Source organism: Neolamprologus brichardi, chromosome 9 (genome assembly GCF_056152115.1).
Source record: "Neolamprologus brichardi isolate AB-2024 chromosome 9, ASM5615211v1, whole genome shotgun sequence".
In the NCBI taxonomy this organism is placed as follows: Eukaryota; Metazoa; Chordata; class Actinopteri; order Cichliformes; family Cichlidae; genus Neolamprologus; species Neolamprologus brichardi.
Window position 1 is genome coordinate 35,452,304 of NC_142112.1, and position 20,780 is coordinate 35,473,083.

General features: G+C 42.2%; 1 protein-coding gene and 1 pseudogene across 1 annotated transcript in view; both read right to left on the reverse strand.

The window, feature by feature from the left end:
• LOC148101557 (uncharacterized) overlaps positions 1-20,780 on the reverse strand; it is a 137,058-nt gene that overhangs the window by 2,651 nt on the left and 113,627 nt on the right. The gene's annotated exons all lie outside the window — the stretch shown is intronic.
• Positions 10,768-11,897, reverse strand: LOC148101558 (uncharacterized; annotated as a pseudogene).

A 20,780-nucleotide genomic window follows, 5' to 3' on the forward strand; every position in this document is an offset into this window, starting at 1 on the left:
AAATGCAACACAGTCATAACAGGTTGGGAGTATGAGAGTTTTAGACGTGACTGATTATTTGGTGAAACTGTGATATTTTCCTCACCTTCTGTGTTGAGCTCATTGTTTCCTCTGTAGTGACTCAGCTGAGTCCAGATGGCTAAAAATGTTCCTCTGCTGCTCCGTCAGACTCTTCTCCTCCTGCTGATCAGCTGGGACACAAAACAGATCTTTGTTAGGCTCCACACTGCACTGAAGAGTCAAAGTGTCTCATATGTTCATCTGACAACACAAAATACAAATTTCACTCTGATTGCTTGTAGAAATCTTGTGAGACGTGTTGTGCTGCAAAGTGAGGAAACTCTCTCACTCACTTATACTTCAGGAGGAACTTTGTGACATTGGCTCTAATATTCTAAGCAGCCCTTTACTATGACAGGGCCAGAAAGTCCTATTTGAAGGTTTGGGAGAAGGACCATGTTAAAGGTGGATTGGGGTTTATACACTTTGTTATGATACAGGTAAGGCTGTAAGAGCCTGAGAAGGTGTCCTGAATGAACCTCTAAAACCAGTTTTCAGCTAACGACTCTGCTTCAGTCTGGAAAACAGCAACTACAAGTTTAAAGACTCCATCAACAATTCACACCCAGCAACAGCCTGAACAGCTCCTCCTGTGGTTTCCACAAACAGGGACAAACCTGTTACTCCCCCACCCAACACTTTCCACACCTTCAGCCCCCCAGTTCCACCCCCCACCCCAACCATTCATAATAACAGGGCCCACACCTGATCACCACTTCACAAGTCTCTCCAGCCCCCATGGTGCCACTCTCCAAACTCCACCATTCCCCAAAGTTTGATTCTGTTCATCTGGACGTAGCTTTTGCAGTAGGAGAAACGTTTCGTCACTCATCCAAGTGACTTCTTCAGTTTCAGCTGACTGCAGGTTTCCCCAATCTTCAACAGTACATTTACATAATGACTGAAACGAGCACCACTGAAGGAACAATGGGCTGGGAGGTCAGTTATTGACCATTAATATGGAAATTCTCATGAACATTGATCAACAACCACTGATCGCTTACAGCGACTCCCCAACTCTTTGTGAATGGTACTCATGGCCATTGATCAGCAATCTTTGATCATGAGCTTTGATCAGTGGTTTCAGTGCTTTCCTTCCTGCTTTGACTGCAGCTGTGTTTGACACATGAAGACATTATTACATTCTTCATGATTATACTTTATTCTTTTTGGGGGAAGTGCAGCTTTAAACTTTCACATGATTCAAGTCAACCCAACAAATCAATCTGAACGATCACAAGTGGGAAAAACTTCTGTAGACAAAATGAAATAAAACCCAACATTCAATGCACAACATGATTAAAAACATGATTCTCCCAAATCACCAAGAGCTGCACATTAACCACCACAATATATTTTTATTCTCTGTGCTTTCAAATATGAACAGTTTACTTTCATCTCTGTTTCATTAGTTTTTGTTAACATCTTCCTGTGCATCACTTTACAGCAGCCACACTCATTAAAATGACACTTTGTAGGAGTTCACTTCCTCTCATGTGTTCATCCACAGCAGCTGGACAATAAAGTTTATTGTGACCCTGATACTGCAGCAGATCGCTCTCATCCATTTCCTGTTATCACTTCAAATAGAAATGAGGCTGTAGAGGTTTGGTGCATGCAGAAAAACAGCTGCAGGGACAATGAAAAGACTTTTCTGCTCCAACTTCTCCCAGCATGCTGAGCTAATGATTAGTTGGTGTTTTTCTCCAAACACTCTCTCACTCTTCTCTCAACGTGTTCACAATAAACTGTGAACAGACACCGAGGAGAGCAGCAGAAGACCTCATTCAGGAGCTAAACTCAACATGAACTGAACTCACAGTAAAGTTAGCTCGGTGCTTACCTTTAGATGAGCCCACAAACCGAGAGAAACTCCGTGATGAAGCTGGAACTCTTTCCAAACACAGGAAACAGATCAGGGAGCAGAGACCCACGTGGTTCACGCTGATCTCAGCTACGATCCAGGAGACAAGGGTGGGCAGATCGATGCAGATATCGATCCAAACGTTTATTTAGTTTGTTTTATCATCCAAATTCACGATTTTACTCCTTAGGATGAAACGGTAACTCCGTCTGCGTAAACTGTGTCCAGCATGTGATCCCGGAACAGACTTCTTCTTCTTTGTATTGTTTATTGGCGGTTGTCAAACACCAAAATGGTGCATTACCGCCACCAACTGGTGTGGAGTGAAACGTCGACACCCAAATCCTCCCTAAATGTATACTCTGTTTTAAAAACTGGAATAAGGCCTGACAACTTTCACTTCTTGAACCCTTTTGCAGTAAATTTACGTTTTGAACAGCGGGCGTGTCAACATTATCCCCCTATTCAGCTTCTCGGCGACTCAAAGGTTTTACAGTCACCAATAGTAGTGTTCAAATCAATATGTCCAAATCTTATTCTAGATATGACCACCTCCTCTCTCCTACTCCTTCCTGTGCTTCTCATTTCTCCTACCCTCCTTAAATTTTTTTACAACCATCGTCCCCTCCGTTCTTCCTCCCACTGTTTTTGTCATGTTTCCTTTATTTCTTGCCTTATTATACTCGTTATCTCTGTCTGACAGAAGTTAATAGCCAGGTCAGTTAACCCATGTTTTGTGGCTTTCTTCACAACTCTGTCGTTTCATTTCCTCTGACTCCATAGTGAGCTGGAATCCATAAAAAGCCAACTATAAGTCCCATCATGTGTATTTTGTTAAATGTTTGCTGAACCTCTGTTAGTACATCTGCTCTACTTTCTGAGCAGCTACACTATAAACTGGCCAATGAAGAGCTTCAGTCTGAACAAATGCCTGATTGTAACGGTCACATGTCTTCTACCCACTGAACAGCTGACAGTACTGGAAGCATTTCTCCAGTGTGTACTGACGGTCCACCATTGATCCTTTTCAGGGACAACAAATGCTACCCCGGTTTGACTGGCTGTATTCTTTGATGCATCTGTATATATTTGTACATAATTATAATACTGATCATTGTAAGTCTGTACTGTATGTAAGTTTCAATTAAATTCCCCATTCCTGTTCTTCTTTTTGTGTAATGTGAAATCTACTGTGGCATCAGTAGATTTGGCTCAAGCAGATCCCAGGAACAACATTGGAGATCGGAGCGCAGTCCTAGGAACAGCTAGGATGCACAGGAAGTATATGAAAATCTGGTTGTATAAAAGTTACATTTTTTTAGTGCTTGTGTTGTTAGGCTTTGGGTATTTGCATATGGTTTTTAAAAAATTAATATAATCTTTGTAAAAACTGCTCGTAAACTAGCTTGTATGGTGGGTCCTGTGATTTTTCATATATTGCCGCTAACATACAGCTGATTTTGATTTTTAGAATTAACCTTTTTGTGATATGCTTTGGTACCAAAGAGCAAATGGCTCAATTTATTAAAATCAGGCAATAACAATCACCTCTTCACTGGGGTGAAGAATCCAGCCACTGTGGCATGGAGGTACAAGAATAAATCAATTTACACATCATATTGATATGGGTACAGTTTATTAACCCTCGTGCTGTACAGAACCTGTGGTGTCCAGATTGTAGATGGATTTAGGGATAGATATTTGATGGTACCTGTGTGTGCCGCTTGCCGTTAGCTTCTACCTGCGTTGTTTTTGCTAGCTTTGTTTACATCTGTTGTCTTCAAAAATGTCTGTACACTTCTGGTTGATGACTTCCAATCGCTACTAAATATCAGAGCCACTGTTGTAGAGCAATCCCGACTGGCCCAAGGACGTGAAGATTTTCATATCCCACCTGTGTTCGAGACTGTACCACTGTTCCTCCGGTGCGATCCACAATGCCATCCCACCAGGAAGAAATGTCAAAGAAGGCGAGGGAAACGGGGCAGTGTATTGGTAAAATTCAAAAATTGCATGGCTGCTTCACCGACAGCTAATTCTTACGCTCTACTGAACAAATTTGCCCCGGATATCAAGTTGTTCATCTCCGGGCGATCCCTGGAATTGGTACACCTATTGGAATTGGCCAGCAACCCTGTGTTAGCTAGATTTGCTGTGGTTAATGCGAGGTGCTAACAAAAAGATAAAACTTTAATTTTGAACGACTTCTTCACCACTCGTCGCTTTAATTTTCTTCTGGTGACGGAAACTTGGCTAAACTTGGGTGAGTTAAGCTCGCTTTCGGAAGTTGTCCCTCCAGGCTGTGAATATCTGAAGTCGCCATGGACTACTGGCCAGGCTGGAGGGCTCGCCATAGTTAATAAAACTATTTCAACTGTCAGCATTGGAATGGTTTCAATCTTACCTGTCTAACCAAAGTTCTTCTGCTAGATTAGGGGATACATGTTCCTCAAAACCCTCAATTTTTTGTGGGGTCCCCCAGGGGCCCATTCTTGGCACAGTTCTCTTTTCAATTTATATCCTCTCTTTAACGGCAACCTTCGGTCCTTCTTTGCCGTTTCTTCAGGACATAAAGTTTCTGACTCGTGCTCTTGTTAAATAGCTTGGATGCCTTCCGGTAGCAAAAACGAGGCGAAGGAAAAAAGGGGCAAAACATTTATTTTCCATACAAATCGAAAGGTACAAAACAAGGCCTCTGGTGGGAGCTCCGTTTACATTCCCTTTATGTTACAACAAAAAATAACATTAAAACGGCGACGGTCAGAAAACTGTTGCTCCACGTCCTGCTTGCTTACCTAACCTTTTACCCACACCCCTCCGCATGTGGGCCAAATACACACCCCCTTTACGACATCTATCAACACTTTACAACAACGACAGACTAACAAAGCAGGATTAATTTATGGAGCACAGACTATTACATTATAACATAAAATGTTCAAGATTATAATAGAAACTTAAAGATTATGACAAATACTTAAATATGGCATGATGTAACTGAGTAAAATATTGGCCTGGACTTGGCTCCAACACTCTCTATGCGCTCAATTTTTTAAAAAAAAAACCTGGCATCTCACACCATTGTTATGCAGACAACTCACAGATTTACCTGCCACTGAAACATAAATCTGTGAGTCCTTTGAAGGGATTGCTGGATTGTTTGGAGGATGTTAAGGCGTGGATGGCTTTAAACCTTCTCAGCTTAAATGAACAGAAAACAGAGTGTTTGGTCCCTGTGTAGCACCCTCAAGGATTGACGTACGCACGATGTAGTATAGAACAGGGTTTATTCTGGTCTTGGCAACCCGTGAGAACTGCTCACGGACAAAACAATAAAACAAAAACATCACATCAAAATGCGCTCTTGTACGTAGTGTCAATCAATCAAAAATCCTTAATTACAGAAAATAAAACATTTAAAATACACAAACCTCGTGAGCTGACATCCAGGAGGTGCTAAATAATCCTTTATGGCCTTATTGCCTTATCTTCCATCTTCTTTGTCAATTATTTCCACTCTTTAAACAACATTTTCTCCATGTGTGGAGCTAACTGTGAGCCGCCACATGCAGACACCGTGTGCGCTAGCAAAAGACAAGTGGCTGGGTGGAGACCCAAACAGCAAAGCTGTACCCTACATAGTTCACCACCAGAGGGCGCAAAGGAACAAAATCCAGACATACAGCTTAACAAATATCAAATGCAACAAACATCAAATGCAACAAACATCAAATGCAAAAGACCGTTACACTCCCACCAATCACTTGTGATTAAAAAGAATAAAGTATTGCCTATGAACTAATGAACGGCTTTTGAATGAACTATCATGAATTATCCTTTAAGCAGAGTGCGGTGGAGAATCTTCTTCCGCTTCCATCAGAACGACTGTCTTCTGAATGGGTCTTTCCAGGTGCACAGGTTTGGAGGTACGTTTTCCTGCTCTATCCAGGGTTGGATCACTCAGCAGCAATTTCACCTTCCTCACTTTTCCATCCTTTCCAGGATACACTTCAATGATCCTTGCCAACTTCCACTGGTTGCGTGGAGTTATCTCATCCTTCAGGAGGACAACATCATTGATCTTAGCATTTCTGTGCTCTTTGGTCCACTTCTGTCTGCCTTGAAGATTTAACAAATACTCCTTTTTCCACCTTGTCCAGAAAGTGTTGGCAAGTAGTTGAACACGACGCCACCTCTTACGGAGATAAAGATCTTCTTTCACAAACCTTCCTGGAGGTGGAGAGATGATTGTGGACTTCATGGTTAGTATGTGATTCGGTGTTAAAGGTTCTGGGTTTGATGGATCACATAGTTGGTCAGTAGTCAATGGTCTGCTATTAACCACTGCCATGACTTCATACAGGAATGTCCTCAGAGAGGAGCTGTCGAGTTGTTTGGCTGATTGTTCCAGAATGGACATGAGGACACTCCTTATGGTGCGAATTTGTCTTTCCCAGACACCACCCATATGACTAGATGCTGGGGTGTTCATGAGAAACTCACAGTCCAGTTTCCCTAGCTTGGCTTGATCCATTTCCTTAAATGCTCCAATAAACTCATTTCTAGTGCCGACAAAATTCGTGCCTTGATCGCATCTTATCTGGCGAACTGTACCTCTGATGGCCATGAATGCACGTAAGGAGTTGATGAGGGAATCTGTAGAGAGATCGTCAAGCATTTCAAGATGCACTGCTCTGGAGCACATGCAAGTGATTAGCAAGCCATAACGCTTTAGCTCCTTGCGGCCTTCTTTGACATAAAAAGGACCAAAGCAGTCCATCCCACAGTAGGTGAATGGCGGTGTGGTCTCCATCCGATCCTCTGGGAGGTCTGCCATCTTCTGCTGCTCTGTGCGCCCTCTGAACCTTCTGCATTTTACACATTTATAGATGTAAGATGACACAATCTTGCTGCATGCAAGAATCCAGAATCCGTTAGCTCGAAGTTCATTCATGGTGATCCCTCGTCCTTGATGGTATGTCTTCTCGTGATAATGTTTGACCAGTAATGCCGACACGTGACTGTCTCTTGGCAGGATCGCAGGATGCTTGACATTGGGGTGCAAAGCTGCATGTGTTAAGCGTCCGCCTACCCGAAGAATGCCTTGGTCATCAAGAAATGGACATAACTTGTGTAACTTGTTAACCTTGTCTTTCATCTGCATCACATCATGGTGTTGCAAGGTTTTTATTTGCTGAGCAAAGGCTGTTTCTTGAACCATCTTTATGATTGTTAACTCTGCTTCCTTTCTCTCTTGTAGGCTACTGATATCGTGTGATCTACTCTTGTGATCCTTTGTTTCTTTCACATAGCGCTTGAGTCTAGCAACTGCCTTAATCATCCTCGACCAGTCGGAAAACTTGTGTAAGCGATCTAACAGGGACCCTTGTTCCTCCACTTGTATCTTGTGGACTTGAACCTTCTTAACCTCCGGGTCACTGGTTGATAACTCTCCCACCTTAATTTTCCCACTGGGTATGACCTTCTGCCAAAGGAGGTCTGGGCCTTTGAACCAGTTTGATGCTACAAGTTGTTCTGCTGTGAGGCCTCTTGAGGCGTGGTCCGCCGGATTATCTTCGGAAGTTACATACCTCCATTGGGTTGAATTTGTGCTTTGTTTGATGCGTTCCACTCGGTTTGCAACAAACACATGAAATCTTCTGGCTTCATTGCTGAGGTATCCGAGTACCACCTTCGAGTCAGTCCAATACCTTTCTTCTGAAATTTCCATTTCCAATTCCTTTTTCAGCATGTCACCAGTGCGCACAGCAACAACGGCCGCCGACAACTCAAGCCGAGGTATAGTTGTGACTTTGGTTGGTGGAACTCTTGATCTTCCCATCACCAATGAGCAGTGAACTTCACCAGTTGTGCTAACTGCTCTGAGGTAAGTGCACATTCCATATCCGGACGCACTTGCATCAGAAAAATGATGAAGTTCGTAGTGCTGTGCCTTGAAGTTAGAAGGAATGTAGCATCTGTGAACCTTTACATCTGCAAGGTTTCCCAGGTCACGCAACCAATACTCCCACTGAGGTCGAAGTCTGTCAGGTAAGTTATCATCCCAGCTGAGTTTATCTCGACACATTTGTTGCAAGATCTGCTTTCCCAGCAGAATGAAAGGTGACACAAACCCAAGTGGATCGAACACAGAGGCGACTGTGGCCAATACTCCTCTTCTGGTGAGTGGTTTTTCCTTAACAACTACTCTGAACTGAAATTGATCTGATGCCACACACCATTGTACGCCAAGTGCTCTTTCCATATGTACTTCACCGAGTGCCATATCTAGCTGTTTGGGAGCTGCAGCGCATTCTTCTTTCGGAAGCGAAGCTAGAACTTTGGTGCTGTTTGAGATGAACTTGTGCAACCGAAGTTTGCCCATGCTGCAGAGTTTGCGTGCTTCATTAACCAGCTGTATTGCCTGATCTTCAGTGTCAACACTTGCTAGTCCGTCATCAACATAGAAGTTGGTTTTGATGAACTTGATGGTTTCTTCATTAAAACTTCCTTCCCCTTCAGCTGCAAGATGCTTGAGGCCATAGTTGGCGCAACCTGGAGAAGATGCTGCTCCAAATAGGTGTACCTTCATCCTGTAGACAGCGAATGGAGTTTCAAGGTCACCGTTCTCCCACCACAAGAACCGTAGGTAATCTTGGTCACAAGCATGCACATGAAATTGGTGGAACATGCGTTCGATGTCACACATGAAAGCCACTGGGCCTCTTCGGAAGCGACACAAGACTCCGAGCAAGGTGTTTGTTAGCTCTGGACCAGTGAGGAGATGGTCATTTAAGGAAGCGCCTTGGAACATGGCAGAGGCATCAAAGACGACACGAATCTTTCCGGGTTTTTGTGGATGATACACACCATGGTGTGGGATGTACCAAACTGGTGTCTTGTCAATGTCTTGCTCTGGGACCTTTTTAGCATCTCCATGGGCTAGGATCTCATCCATGAATTTCTTATAGTCCATGTAGTACTGCTTGTTACTCTTGAGCCTTTTTTCTAAACATTTGAGGCGATGAATAGCACATGCCTTGTTGTTCGGCAGGTTCGGCCTTTCACTCTTAAATGGGAGTGGCATTTCAAAATGACCATCCTCCTTGTGCCTAATGCCAGCCTTCATCTTTGTTAAAAATTTGAGATCTTCTTGAGAGACCTTCGTGTCTTCTGGTGCTTTCTCAACAAAGTCAGACTCCAACATCTTTAGAACCTCTGTGGGAGAGATCATTTCCTTTATTTGAGTTCTGTAGACATAGTGAACCTTGTTGGTGAGGTTTGAAGAGGGATGAATGTCAGGCACCACTTCCTTCACAATGACTTGGTGACTTATTCCGAAGGCGTCTCCATAATCGAGACATGGATTGCCATAACCCACAATACTCCATCCCAAATCAGTTCTTTGTGCAAACGGCTGATTTTCCTTTCCAGACACAACTTCACGAGGAACAAGTGCTTGGGGGCAGTTGTACCCAATCAGCAGACCAACATCACAGCTTTGTAGTGGAGCGATCTCATTTGCAATGCATTCAAGATGAGGCCATGCCTTAGCTGTTGCAGGCGATGGAATGTGATCTCGGTTTGCGGGAATAAAGTCTCTGGCATATGTTACTGGTAGGGAAATGGTCTTATTTGAGTAGAACGCTCTGACTTGTAAACCTGAGAGCTTGCGACAGGACACAACTGTGTTTCTTGAAGACATGGTAGTGAGCTTTAGCTGAGTCGATTCACCTTTGATATGCAGAGCTTGTGCTGTTTCTTCAAGAATAAAGGTCGTATCGCTCTGAGTATCAAGGAGCGCGTACACAAGAATTTCATGCTCTGGCTCACCTTTGGTTGACACCCATACTGGAATAATGGAAGATGTGTGAGTGTCGTCAACATTCTGCGTTACTCTGTTAGAAGTTGCTTCACTTGTTGTTGGTGTGACACTGTTGTCTTGTGAGACGTCTGAGTTCGTTTGTCTTGTCCTGTCACTGTTCTCGGTTTGATTTCTCCTTGTTCTGTCTTCCTTCGTGCGATTGTCATGAAGACATGTTGGATGTCTTTTATTACATGTGTCACAGGTTTCTCTCCTTTCACAATCCTTGGAGCGATGACCAGAGTTCAGACAGCCAAAACATAACTTCTTGTCTTGAACAAACTTTAGTCTCTCAACAATGCTCTCATTTATGAACCTTCTACACTTAAGTAGGCTGTGACCCGACCTTTCACAGTACACACAACTAGCACTAACAGTCCTTTCATTTGAGTTAGTTGCTAGCACCTTTACTCCATTGCCTCTGTTCCTTGTTGTTTTTGCCCCTTCAGTTTCACTTGGCTTCAGAGCAAAGAGAGATGTTATGGGATTACAGGCAATTTTGGCTTCCCGTGAGATGAAATCTACAAATTGGCTGAAGCTTGGAAAGGTGTGAGTCTCTTCTTGCACCTCTGTAACCTTTCTGTTCCACCTTGAAGTAAGCCAATCTGGAAGTTTTGCGAGCATTTTTTGGTTTTCATTGCAGTCATTGAGCACTTCAAGCCCCTTCATTTGCGACATGGCTGTCTTACAGCAGCAAAGGAAGTCAGCAAATGCTTGAAGTTCCATACTGCCTTTAGAGCTTATCTTAGGCCATGCGTCAAGTTTGTCTCTGAAGGCCTTTGCTACGAGGAAGGGATTGCCATACCTCTCTTCAAGAACTGTCCATGCTGCATAGTATGCAGACTCTGTGCCAAGCGGGAAGTAGCCTTCTATTGCCTTCCTTGCAGGTCCACTTACATATTTCCTCAGATAATAAGTCTTCTCTTCAGTTGGTATATTTTTCCTGTCAATCAGAGTCTGAAAGGAAATTTTCCAATCATTATATCTGATAGGGTCGCCACTGAATATTGTTGGCTCTGGTACCGGAAGGCGACTTGCATTAAGAGACACTGCAAATGCTTTGACCAGATCTTCTGTGTTCACCTCTCGGTGTGGTGTCACATTTTGTAGCGAGGAACACCGTTTCATATGCTGGTCATTGTTTTCAGACTTGACTTCATTTTTCTTATCAGATCTGTGGTGAAGTAGGTTGTATATTTCTTCATCTGAACATTCACTTTGTTCATACACCCGCTGTCGAGCCTTTGCTGCATTCAGCTTTTTTACAGTCTCAAGTCGCTCTACTTCTCTGCGCTTAGCTTCTAGAGCCTTTTGTCTTTGTGCTATTTCTGCTTCTTGCCTTTCAATTTCCTTCATATGGATTTCTTGTTCAAGCAGAACTTGGAGAGCAGCCTCATTTGCTGCAACTTCAGCAGCTGCATCTTGTCTTTTAGCCGAGAGCCGGCTGGAGTGTCTAGAGGAAACTCTCGAATGAGAAGAGAGCTTAGTGTGGTGTGACTTAACACTCATCCTGTCTGAGGCTTCTAACTTAGGCATAGACTCAGTCTCCTTCCATTTTTCATCCCTTTGACTTTTCACATCTGAGGCTACGGATTTAGATGAAGACTCAGTGTCCTTCCAAAGTTCTTCATCTCTTTGAACCTCTGCACTACTTGGGCTTGGACACTTTCTTACAGATTCGATAATTGTCTTTGTTATGGCTTCACACGTATCCATCCTTCGTCTTGTGTCACCATCTGGAGATTCAATACGTCTCAAGTCATCATAGGCAGCATTCACATCCTTAGAAGCACTCAAAACCTTGGAAACATGTTCTTGTAGCAGATCCTTTGAGCATTGACCATCTATAGCTCCTTTGGCATCCTTAATGACAACCTTCCACTTCTCATAGCGCACACTGAAACGATGTGCAGCCTTCTTTATGTGCTCACCGTACAGTTCTTTGCCCTTTTCCGTCAACGTACGGACTCGTTGGCTCTGTCGTGCTCTTTGTGAGGTAGTAGAAACATCATCAGCTGTGCCTTCAACTGCTTGTAGTTGCTCATCTGCAGAAAGTTGTTCCACATCACCCTTTTCACTGACTTCTGGATTAGCCTCAAACTCTGCCATTGTTGGAGGGGTTTGGGTTTTTTTTGTGTATCTTACTTAGCCTTAATGTAAAGGTGCAGCAGCTTAAATTTGATTTGGTAGTTGAGGAGCAAATGAATATTAATCTAAGTTTACTGTTACAACTTTAAAGCACAGTAATTACTGTTACTCCTTAAACATCACTTAACGTATATACTTAAGTCACATTACAAATCTTGTTCAAGCCAGTAATACTGTTTCTTACAGCAACTGCTTAAGCCCACCATATGCACAATGCAAAGGTTACTCATCACAACATTAACTTAACACTGTATGAATATCAGTCACTTAAACAGCAGAAATGTAAACAATGAGAAAGACAGAAAAAAGAAATATTCCAGTCCTTTGTTCATTTATAAAGGAAACTTATCTTAATTATTTTTACAGTCCATTTTTTTTCTTTTTCTTGAGGTTAATTATTTTGAGTCCTTCAACTGAGGAAACGCTTATTTTCGGGGCACCTGACTTTCCTGCGGTGGCTGCGTCCTTTCATCTACCCGTGCAGAGCAGAGGAGTTCTCACTGTAGCACCCTCAAGGATTGACGTACGCACGATGTAGTATAGAACAGGGTTTATTCTGGTCTTGGCAACCCGTGAGAACTGCTCACGGACAAAACAATAAAACAAAAACATCACATCAAAATGCGCTCTTGTACGTAGTGTCAATCAATCAAAAATCCTTAATTACAGAAAATAAAACATTTAAAATACACAAACCTCGTGAGCTGACATCCAGGAGGTGCTAAATAATCCTTTATGGCCTTATTGCCTTATCTTCCATCTTCTTTGTCAATTATTTCCACTCTTTAAACAACATTTTCTCCATGTGTGGAGCTAACTGTGAGCCGCCACATGCAGACACCGTGTGCGCTAGCAAAAGACAAGTGGCTGGGTGGAGACCCAAACGTTTTTGGGTTTTATTTCTCCGGTTTCAGCGTTTAAAGCGAGCAGTTTACTTTGTGCACTAACATGGACTCGAGTCAACCTGCGCCACCTCTGGCCAAGTGCCAGAGCCTACAGCCAGATCAACTTGTGACACACATCTGCAGCACGTTTGAATTCGTTTCATGCACATTTGTACCTTTCAATTGTGTCTGTCTGTGCATCATGCAAATAAACCTTTGACATGAATGAAATGACACTAATATGTCACTAGTGTTGTAACATCACATGTCGTTAGCGTAGTCTGCCTGTGTCTTTTCTCTGAGAATAAACATTTTAGAGTTTCTTGTTATACAGTCTGTATAAGTGTGGTCAATCTAATAAACATTTGTAAGGAGATGGCAGTTACTGTGAATGTACAGCAGGTACACAGTGATTAGTAATAAACAGTCAGACAATGACTCTGACAATCTCATTCAATCTTGCAGATTGAATGCACTTTCTGCGGAAAGTGGTACCACACAGTGTGTGTGGACTTCCCCTGTGCAGAAGGCGACTACAAATGTTGTGGGTGCTAAATAAACAGAAAAAAGTGATCTCTGTTGTCTTTGCTTACTGATTGTTTTTAGTGTTGACAATCCACATTGCTTGGATTGCATCTTTCAACATGTTTGTGGGTAGATTTGGATGCACCAGGGGTAAGTGCAGCCACTCAGCCGCTACTCAATGTGATCATAGCAGCAGGTGCAGATGTGTCACAAGTTAATCTAGTAGTAGGCTGTGGTATTTGGCCACAGGTGGCAGCAGTGGACTGACCTCCATTGGAGACTGCTCCAGCTGCTATGTGATAGTGGATCTGCTACAAATTGAAGATCATATGCAAGTTTTGGAAATTAACCCATGTATTATGTTGAAAAACAAAAAAAATGACATTGATTTTGTTGTGGGTCATTTTGACCCGTACTGTGTAAATCCACTCAGAATTGTCAAGAAACTGCAATAAAACAATAGCAACTTTTTCCCATGTGATAAACACGTAGAACACAGACATAAAACAGTTAGACTTTCCATAACTATTTTAGGAACAATTTGGTTTTTCGTTCTTACAAACACATTTCTTTTGAACTTGCCCAACGTTCTCAGTTTTTCAATGCTCAACATTTTTGTCCACATGATGGACAGAATGTAACTATGTGCTTTCTGCAGATGTACTTCTTGCATTTCTCACAAAAAGTGCTTGTTTTAAAACAGGAATCTTCCTAACTTAGATTTAAAACAAAAGATTTCTACGTCTCCTCCAGACTCAAAAACAGATGACAAACCAGTCGACACACCTGAGTCACTGACTTTCTTAAATCCACTCACTCTCACTGGCTCTGTTTATTACTAATCACTGTGTAACTGCTGTAAATTCACAGTAACTGCCATCTCCTTACAAATGTTCATTAGACTGACCACACTTATACAGTCTGTATAAGTGCAGCTTACAGCTTACAGGATGTGATGTGACAGCACTAATGAAATATTGATGTGTCATATTTGTCCAAGGCGTATTTCATTGTTATGGAAAAAGAGAATATTAAAATCATGATGAACAGGGGTGGTGATTTCTATGACTTTGTGTATATAATTTGGAATTTTGTACAAATGTAGGCCAATAATAAATACATGATATCATTTCATTCTTTTCAAAGGTTTATTTGCATGACGCACAATCAGACACAATTGAAAGGTACAAATGTGTTGTGCATGAAACGAATTCAAACATTTTTGTGCTGCAGATGTGTGTCACAAGTTGATCTGGCTGTAGGCTGTGGCACTTGGCCAGAGGTGGCGCTGGTTGATTCGAGTCCATGTTAGTACACACAAAGTAAACTGCTCGCTTTAGTTGTGAAGCAAAAACGCTGAAACCGGAGAAATAAAACGTGCGAGGGGAACGATAACGACGACAAGAGTCTCCCGATCGTTTACTGTTGCTGTCCTGTGAACAACATCGGCGTGGTGTTAATTGTTTGCTGTTTTCGCGATCGCGTCGCGCATGAGACAATCACCAGGTAAACTCGCCACATTTTTAAACATTTGGCATGTTTAAAAATGTGGCGAGCATCAAGACTGACGGAGTGTGTTTGATATAACCTCACAGGTGTCACAGGTGACACACTTGGCGTTTTTTTTGCTGATTTGTCGGTAGTAGGGTTGCCAACTCCCTGAGAAATAAATAAGGGACACCTCGTGGCCAGGGCCTGCAACCCAGTTGTCTTCACCCTTCCCAGTGTGGTGAATTTTTCAGCTCTTTTTTTGTGTGTGAAATTATTTTTTTAACCATTTGACTTGAATTTGATTTAAGTAGATGCGTATTCTTTGTGATATCAACACATGGGAAACAAATTATCATTTAGCCATTTATTTTTAGCTCAAAATGACAACATTAACACAATAAAACAGGTCTCTTTCTTAAACAGAAGCCTGTCATGCTTAACTTTTGAGAATAAAAGTAAATCTTTCTTTAAAAGAACTCTGTCCTGCTTAACTTAAAATTATATAAATTAATAGAAAACAATAGATAGAAAAATATTCTTGTAACAGTGCACATTTAGTGCATTTAGTGCAATTGGCTTCAGTAGAGGAATTATTTCAGTTTTTGCTCCCGTTTGTAAACCCACTTGTTCCCATGATTACGCATCGTAACTCATCATCATGATTCATCTATGTATTACTTTTATATATTACTCATCTATCCTTGCAGTTGTTTATTACACAAAATAAATTATATTATCACACTTCTGGCCACATAGCGCTGATATTCACTGCACATGCCCATTTTAACCTTAACCAGAGGGTTTAAAACAAACAAACCAGTGTTTACATACCATATCTGCTTCTGCCGTGGCCTGGTGGACAAAAATTGGTTAAGGGTTCCCCGAGCTTTCACGCCCCTCGTGTTCTTCATGTACCCACCATTAGAAGCTGCCTTTTTTTCTTTCTCTGAGAGGAACAAACATTGCTGGTCTAATGCTGGGCTTACACTGTGCGATTTTGGGCCCATTTTGAGCCGATTTTTGAGTCGTGCGACCAATTTGGTGATGGCCCGATTTTGGCCTTCATCGTGCATCGTGTAGTTTACGTGGGGTAACGAGAAGCGATTAACACCTCACGACCAGCTCCCGATCATCAATCGCTCGTGAGGGTGTCACCGCAGCTGCTCACACTGCTCACGCGCAAACACGTAAACGTCGGTGAAAAAGACGGAGCAGCACGGCTGTGCAGCGTGTGATCTGGACTCAAGCGATGGAGGCACAACTTGTAGAACTTTGGAAAGCTCATCCGAGCCTTTTCCATGTGGCCTCACAAAATTATCACGACCACAACAACCGTGAAAATAGTTGCATTTACATTGCTGCTCAATCACAGCTGCCTGATCATGTTTGTCATTAGCAATTTAGCAAAGTTGATGGTGGTGGTGTGTGTCTGTGTGAGTGAAAGACAGAGAGGGAGAGCGAGCGACAGATTTTCTGTTATAACCTTAATTTTATGGAGGCACAGTGTGACTCAGGTCGCATCAGAGCATAGTATACGTGTGAGACCCTGCATCGTGACCTACGAACTTATAACCCATGCGAGCCAATCGTGCAGTTTGAAAATCGCACAGTGGTTGCCCAGCTTCGGGTGTACTGTCGTCTGAGACTTGCACCGCAGTGTCGGCGGCAGCTTCTAATGGTGGGTACATGAAGAACATGAGGGGCGTGAAAGCTCGGGGAACCCTTAACCAATTTTTGTCCACCAGGCCACGGCAGAAGCAGATATGGTATGTAAACACTGGTTTGTTTGTTTTTAAACCCTCTGGTTAAGGTTAAAATGGGCATGTGCAGTGAATATCAGCGCTATGTGGCCAGAAGTGTGATAATATAATTTATTTTGTGTAATAAACAACTGCAAGGATAGATGAGTAATTTATAAAAGTAATACACAGATGAATCATGATGATGAGTTACGATGCGTAATCATGGGAACAAGTGGGTTTACAAACGGGAGCAAAAACTGAAATAATGCCTCTACTGAAGCCAATTGCACTAAATGCACTAAATGTGCACTGTTACAAGAATATTTTTCTATCTATTGTTTTCTATTAATTTATATAATTTTAAGTTAAGCAGGACAGAGTTCTTTTAAAGAAAGATTTACTTTTATTCTCAAAAGTTAAGCATGACAGGCTTCTGTTTAAGAAAGAGACCTGTTTTATTGTGTTAATGTTGTCATTTTGAGCTAAAAATAAATGGCTAAATGATCATTTGTTTCCCATGTGTTGATATCACAAAGAATACGCATCTACTTAAATCAAATTCAAGTCAAATGGTTAAAAAAAATAATTTCACACACAAAAAAAGAGCTGAAAAATTCACCACACTGGGAAGGGTGAAGACAACTGGGTTGCCAGGCCCTGGCCACGAGGTGTCCCTTATTTATTTCTCAGGGAGTTGGCAACCCTACCTGTTGGCCATGCTTTTTGTTGTGGTCATCTGTTGTCTTCCGGTATTTTCTCCGCAAGCGACTTTTCCTCAACCAATGAGATGAGCGGTAATCTGAATTGTCATACTCGAATTGTCATAAGTGTGCTGTCAGCTCATTGGTCACAAAGCAGGAGCGGGGCTGGGAATTATGTTTTCAAACAAAGCGTTAATTAGATTAAAACTTATAGACTACTTTTGATTCTCACTGTATTAAGGGACAAAGTGCGTCCCTTTTCAGCTCAATACGGGACGTGTACTTTTGTTTCTAAATACGGGACGATTCCGTTTTTTAAGGGACGGTTGGCAACCCTAGTCGGTAGCAGCACCTGAAACGCAAGACTGCCACACATCTGTTCGACCAACGCCCGTTGATCTAAACGCCAGTAGATCTGGAACACCGGCTGTCTCCCCAGCTGCCTGTAAGCCCCAGCTCACTTCCACGCCTGCTGCGCTGCCGCTGCTTGACATATGGGTGGCCATCAGGCCAGCTCCCGGGCTTCCGCTGGAGGCGCGCGCAACCACAAGAGTGGACACTTCCCCATCACTGGGCTGGGGCGTGGGGCGTCGATGGTCCGGGCCGATTCCCTCGCCTGCTCGCGGTGTGAGGTGAAGCGGGCAAGGGGGATATGTGGTAGGGCGTGTTCTGCGATGCCGCCGCAGGTTTGGTGGTGGTGATGTGTATGGCTGCAAGCGGGAGAGCTGAAGCCGTTGAATGTACTGTTACAGCAACCGTGTGATTATTGTAAGAATAAATGATGCAGCGAAGCATGAAAATGCCATCGGGTCTGCCGTGGTGGCGATCTTTTTTTTTTTTTTTTTAAATCTTAAGTGCACGCAAACCAGTAAACAAATTAAAACAAATACTGTTGATAAACTATAATACAAAAAAATCACAATTAAAATTCTCAACAACAAAAACAATAATATATATATATATATATATATATATATATATATATATATTTATATATATATATATATATATAATTAATATGTAAAGAACTTAACAACCCCCAAAGTGTCTAAGTCACGTGACGTGTCAGTGCAACACCAAAACATAAAAGTCTGTCATAATCACTTCTTGGAGTTTGTCAGAATTAGTGGGTTTTTGTTTGTCCACCTGCCTCTTGAGGATTGAGCACAAATTATCAATGGGATTAAGATTCCAGGCCACGGACCCAAAATTTCAACGTTTTGGTCTCCGAGCCACTTAGTTATCACTTTTGCCTTATGGCACGGCGCTCCATCGTGCTGGAAAATAATTCTTCACCAAACTGTTGTATTGTTGGAAGAAGTTGCTGTTGGAGGCTGTTTTGGTACCATTCTTTATTCATGGCTGTGTTTATGGGCAAAATTGTGAGTGAGCCCACTCCCTTGGATGAGAAGCAACCCCACACATGAATGGTCTCAGGATGCTTTACTGTTGGCCTGACACAGGACTGATGGTAGCGCTCACCTTTTCTTCTCCGGACAAGCATTTTTCCAGATGCCCCAAACAATCGGAAACAGGCTTCATCTGAGAATATGACTTTGCCCCAGTCCTCAGCAGTCCATTCACCATACTTTCTGTAGAACATCAATGTGCCCCTGATGTTATTTTTTTGGAGAGAAGTGGCTTCTTTGCTGCCCTTCTTGACACCAGGCCGTCTTCCAACAGTCTTCTCCTCACTGTGCGTGCAGATGCGCTCACACCTGCCTGCTGCCATTCCTGAGCACGCTCTCCGATCACGCAGATCGGAAACCTCTTTAGGAGATGATCCTGGTGCTTGCTGGACTTTCTTGGACGCCCTGAAGACTTCTTATCAAGAATTGAACGTCTTTCCTTGAAGTTCTTGATGATCCTATAAATTGTTGATTTAGATGCAATCTTAGTAGCCACAATATTCTCGCCTGTGAAGCCATTTTTATGCAACGCAATGATGGCAGCACGCATTTCTTTGCAGGTTAACAATGGAAGAACAATGATTTCAAGCATCACCCTCCATTTAACATGTCAGGTCTGCCATTCTAACACAATCAGCCTGACATGATGATCTCCAGCCTTGTGCTCGTCAACATTCTCACCTGAGTTAAGAAGACGATTACTGAAATGGTCTCAGCAGGTCCTTTAATGACAGCAATGAAGTGCAGTGGTAAGGGGTTTTTTGGGATTAAGTTCCTTTTCATGGCAAAGAAGGACGATGCAATTCATCTGATCACTCTTCATAACATTCTGGAGTGTATGCAAAATGCTATTAGAAAAACTTAAGCAGCAACTTTTCCAATTTCCAATATTTATGTAATTCTCACCACAACTGTATACTCTTGAAGGAATCGCATCCTGACTCACTATTGATCACATCTGGACGTTCACTCTGAGAGACTCTGCTTCAGTTATAAATACACTGGGTGCCCCCATCAGCTCATTAAAGGGGGTACCCATGAAAACCATTCATGGTGTTTTCAAGAGAATTAAAATATTTCAGTCAGCTTTCTACAGTTTTACATTTCAGTTATTTCATATGAATATGTCTGTTTAATGTGAGGTAGACGTGGACACTGACTTTGTTGCTCCTTGGCTGTTATGGTACAGTGCAGCTTTTTGAGTTTATTATCTAACACTTAATGAAAACACTTATTCACAAAATATTTTTGTTTATGATCATTTTTTATTATATTTTGTTGTATATATATTTTTGCCAAATGCAGTATGTTTCACACTTTCAGGTCTGGTCTCTGTTGTTGATTATGTTCTATAGATTTAAATAGCTTAGACTTTTATCTTTTGTATCACCACCTGGTAAATCAGTCCAACTGTGATCCAAGTGTGATTTTGGAGGAAAGACAGACAGTGTTTTTGTTTTTCAAATCAAATCAAATCACTTTTATTGTCACATCACATGTGCAGGTACACGGGTACATTACATGCGAGTGAAATTCTTGTGTGCGAGCTTCACAAGCAACAGCGTTGTGCAGAAATACAATAAAATAAAACAAGCAAAATATAAGGATGGCTAAATCTGAATAAGGATGGCTAAATCTTTTCCTTGGATAAAGCTCGATGTCAAGCAAACAACTACGGGATACAACTGAAATACTTATTCACAACATCTTAATTATATACGTAAAATAAGACAACCGAAACATGTCGAACCCCAGAAGCAGGTACTATTTAATATACAAAACCTGAGATACAGATGAAAGGCTGCTGAACACGGATGCACAGCAGACGAGGAGGAGCTCGGTGGATAGATTCATGTTTATATAACTGCTCGATCGTATATTAAGTCAGAAGTAGGACTTCACTTTCCAAGGATCAGGTCTCCAGAGGAAACGCCTCACTCCAGCTGACAGAGGTGAACATTCAGGATGAGGGGAGATACCAGTGCCACACCAGCACCATCAGTGAAATGTTCATCATCCTGAATGTGGACGGTAACAAAACTCTTTTTAAAAAGAGAGGAAAGACTAAAGCTGCCACATTTACAACCTACGC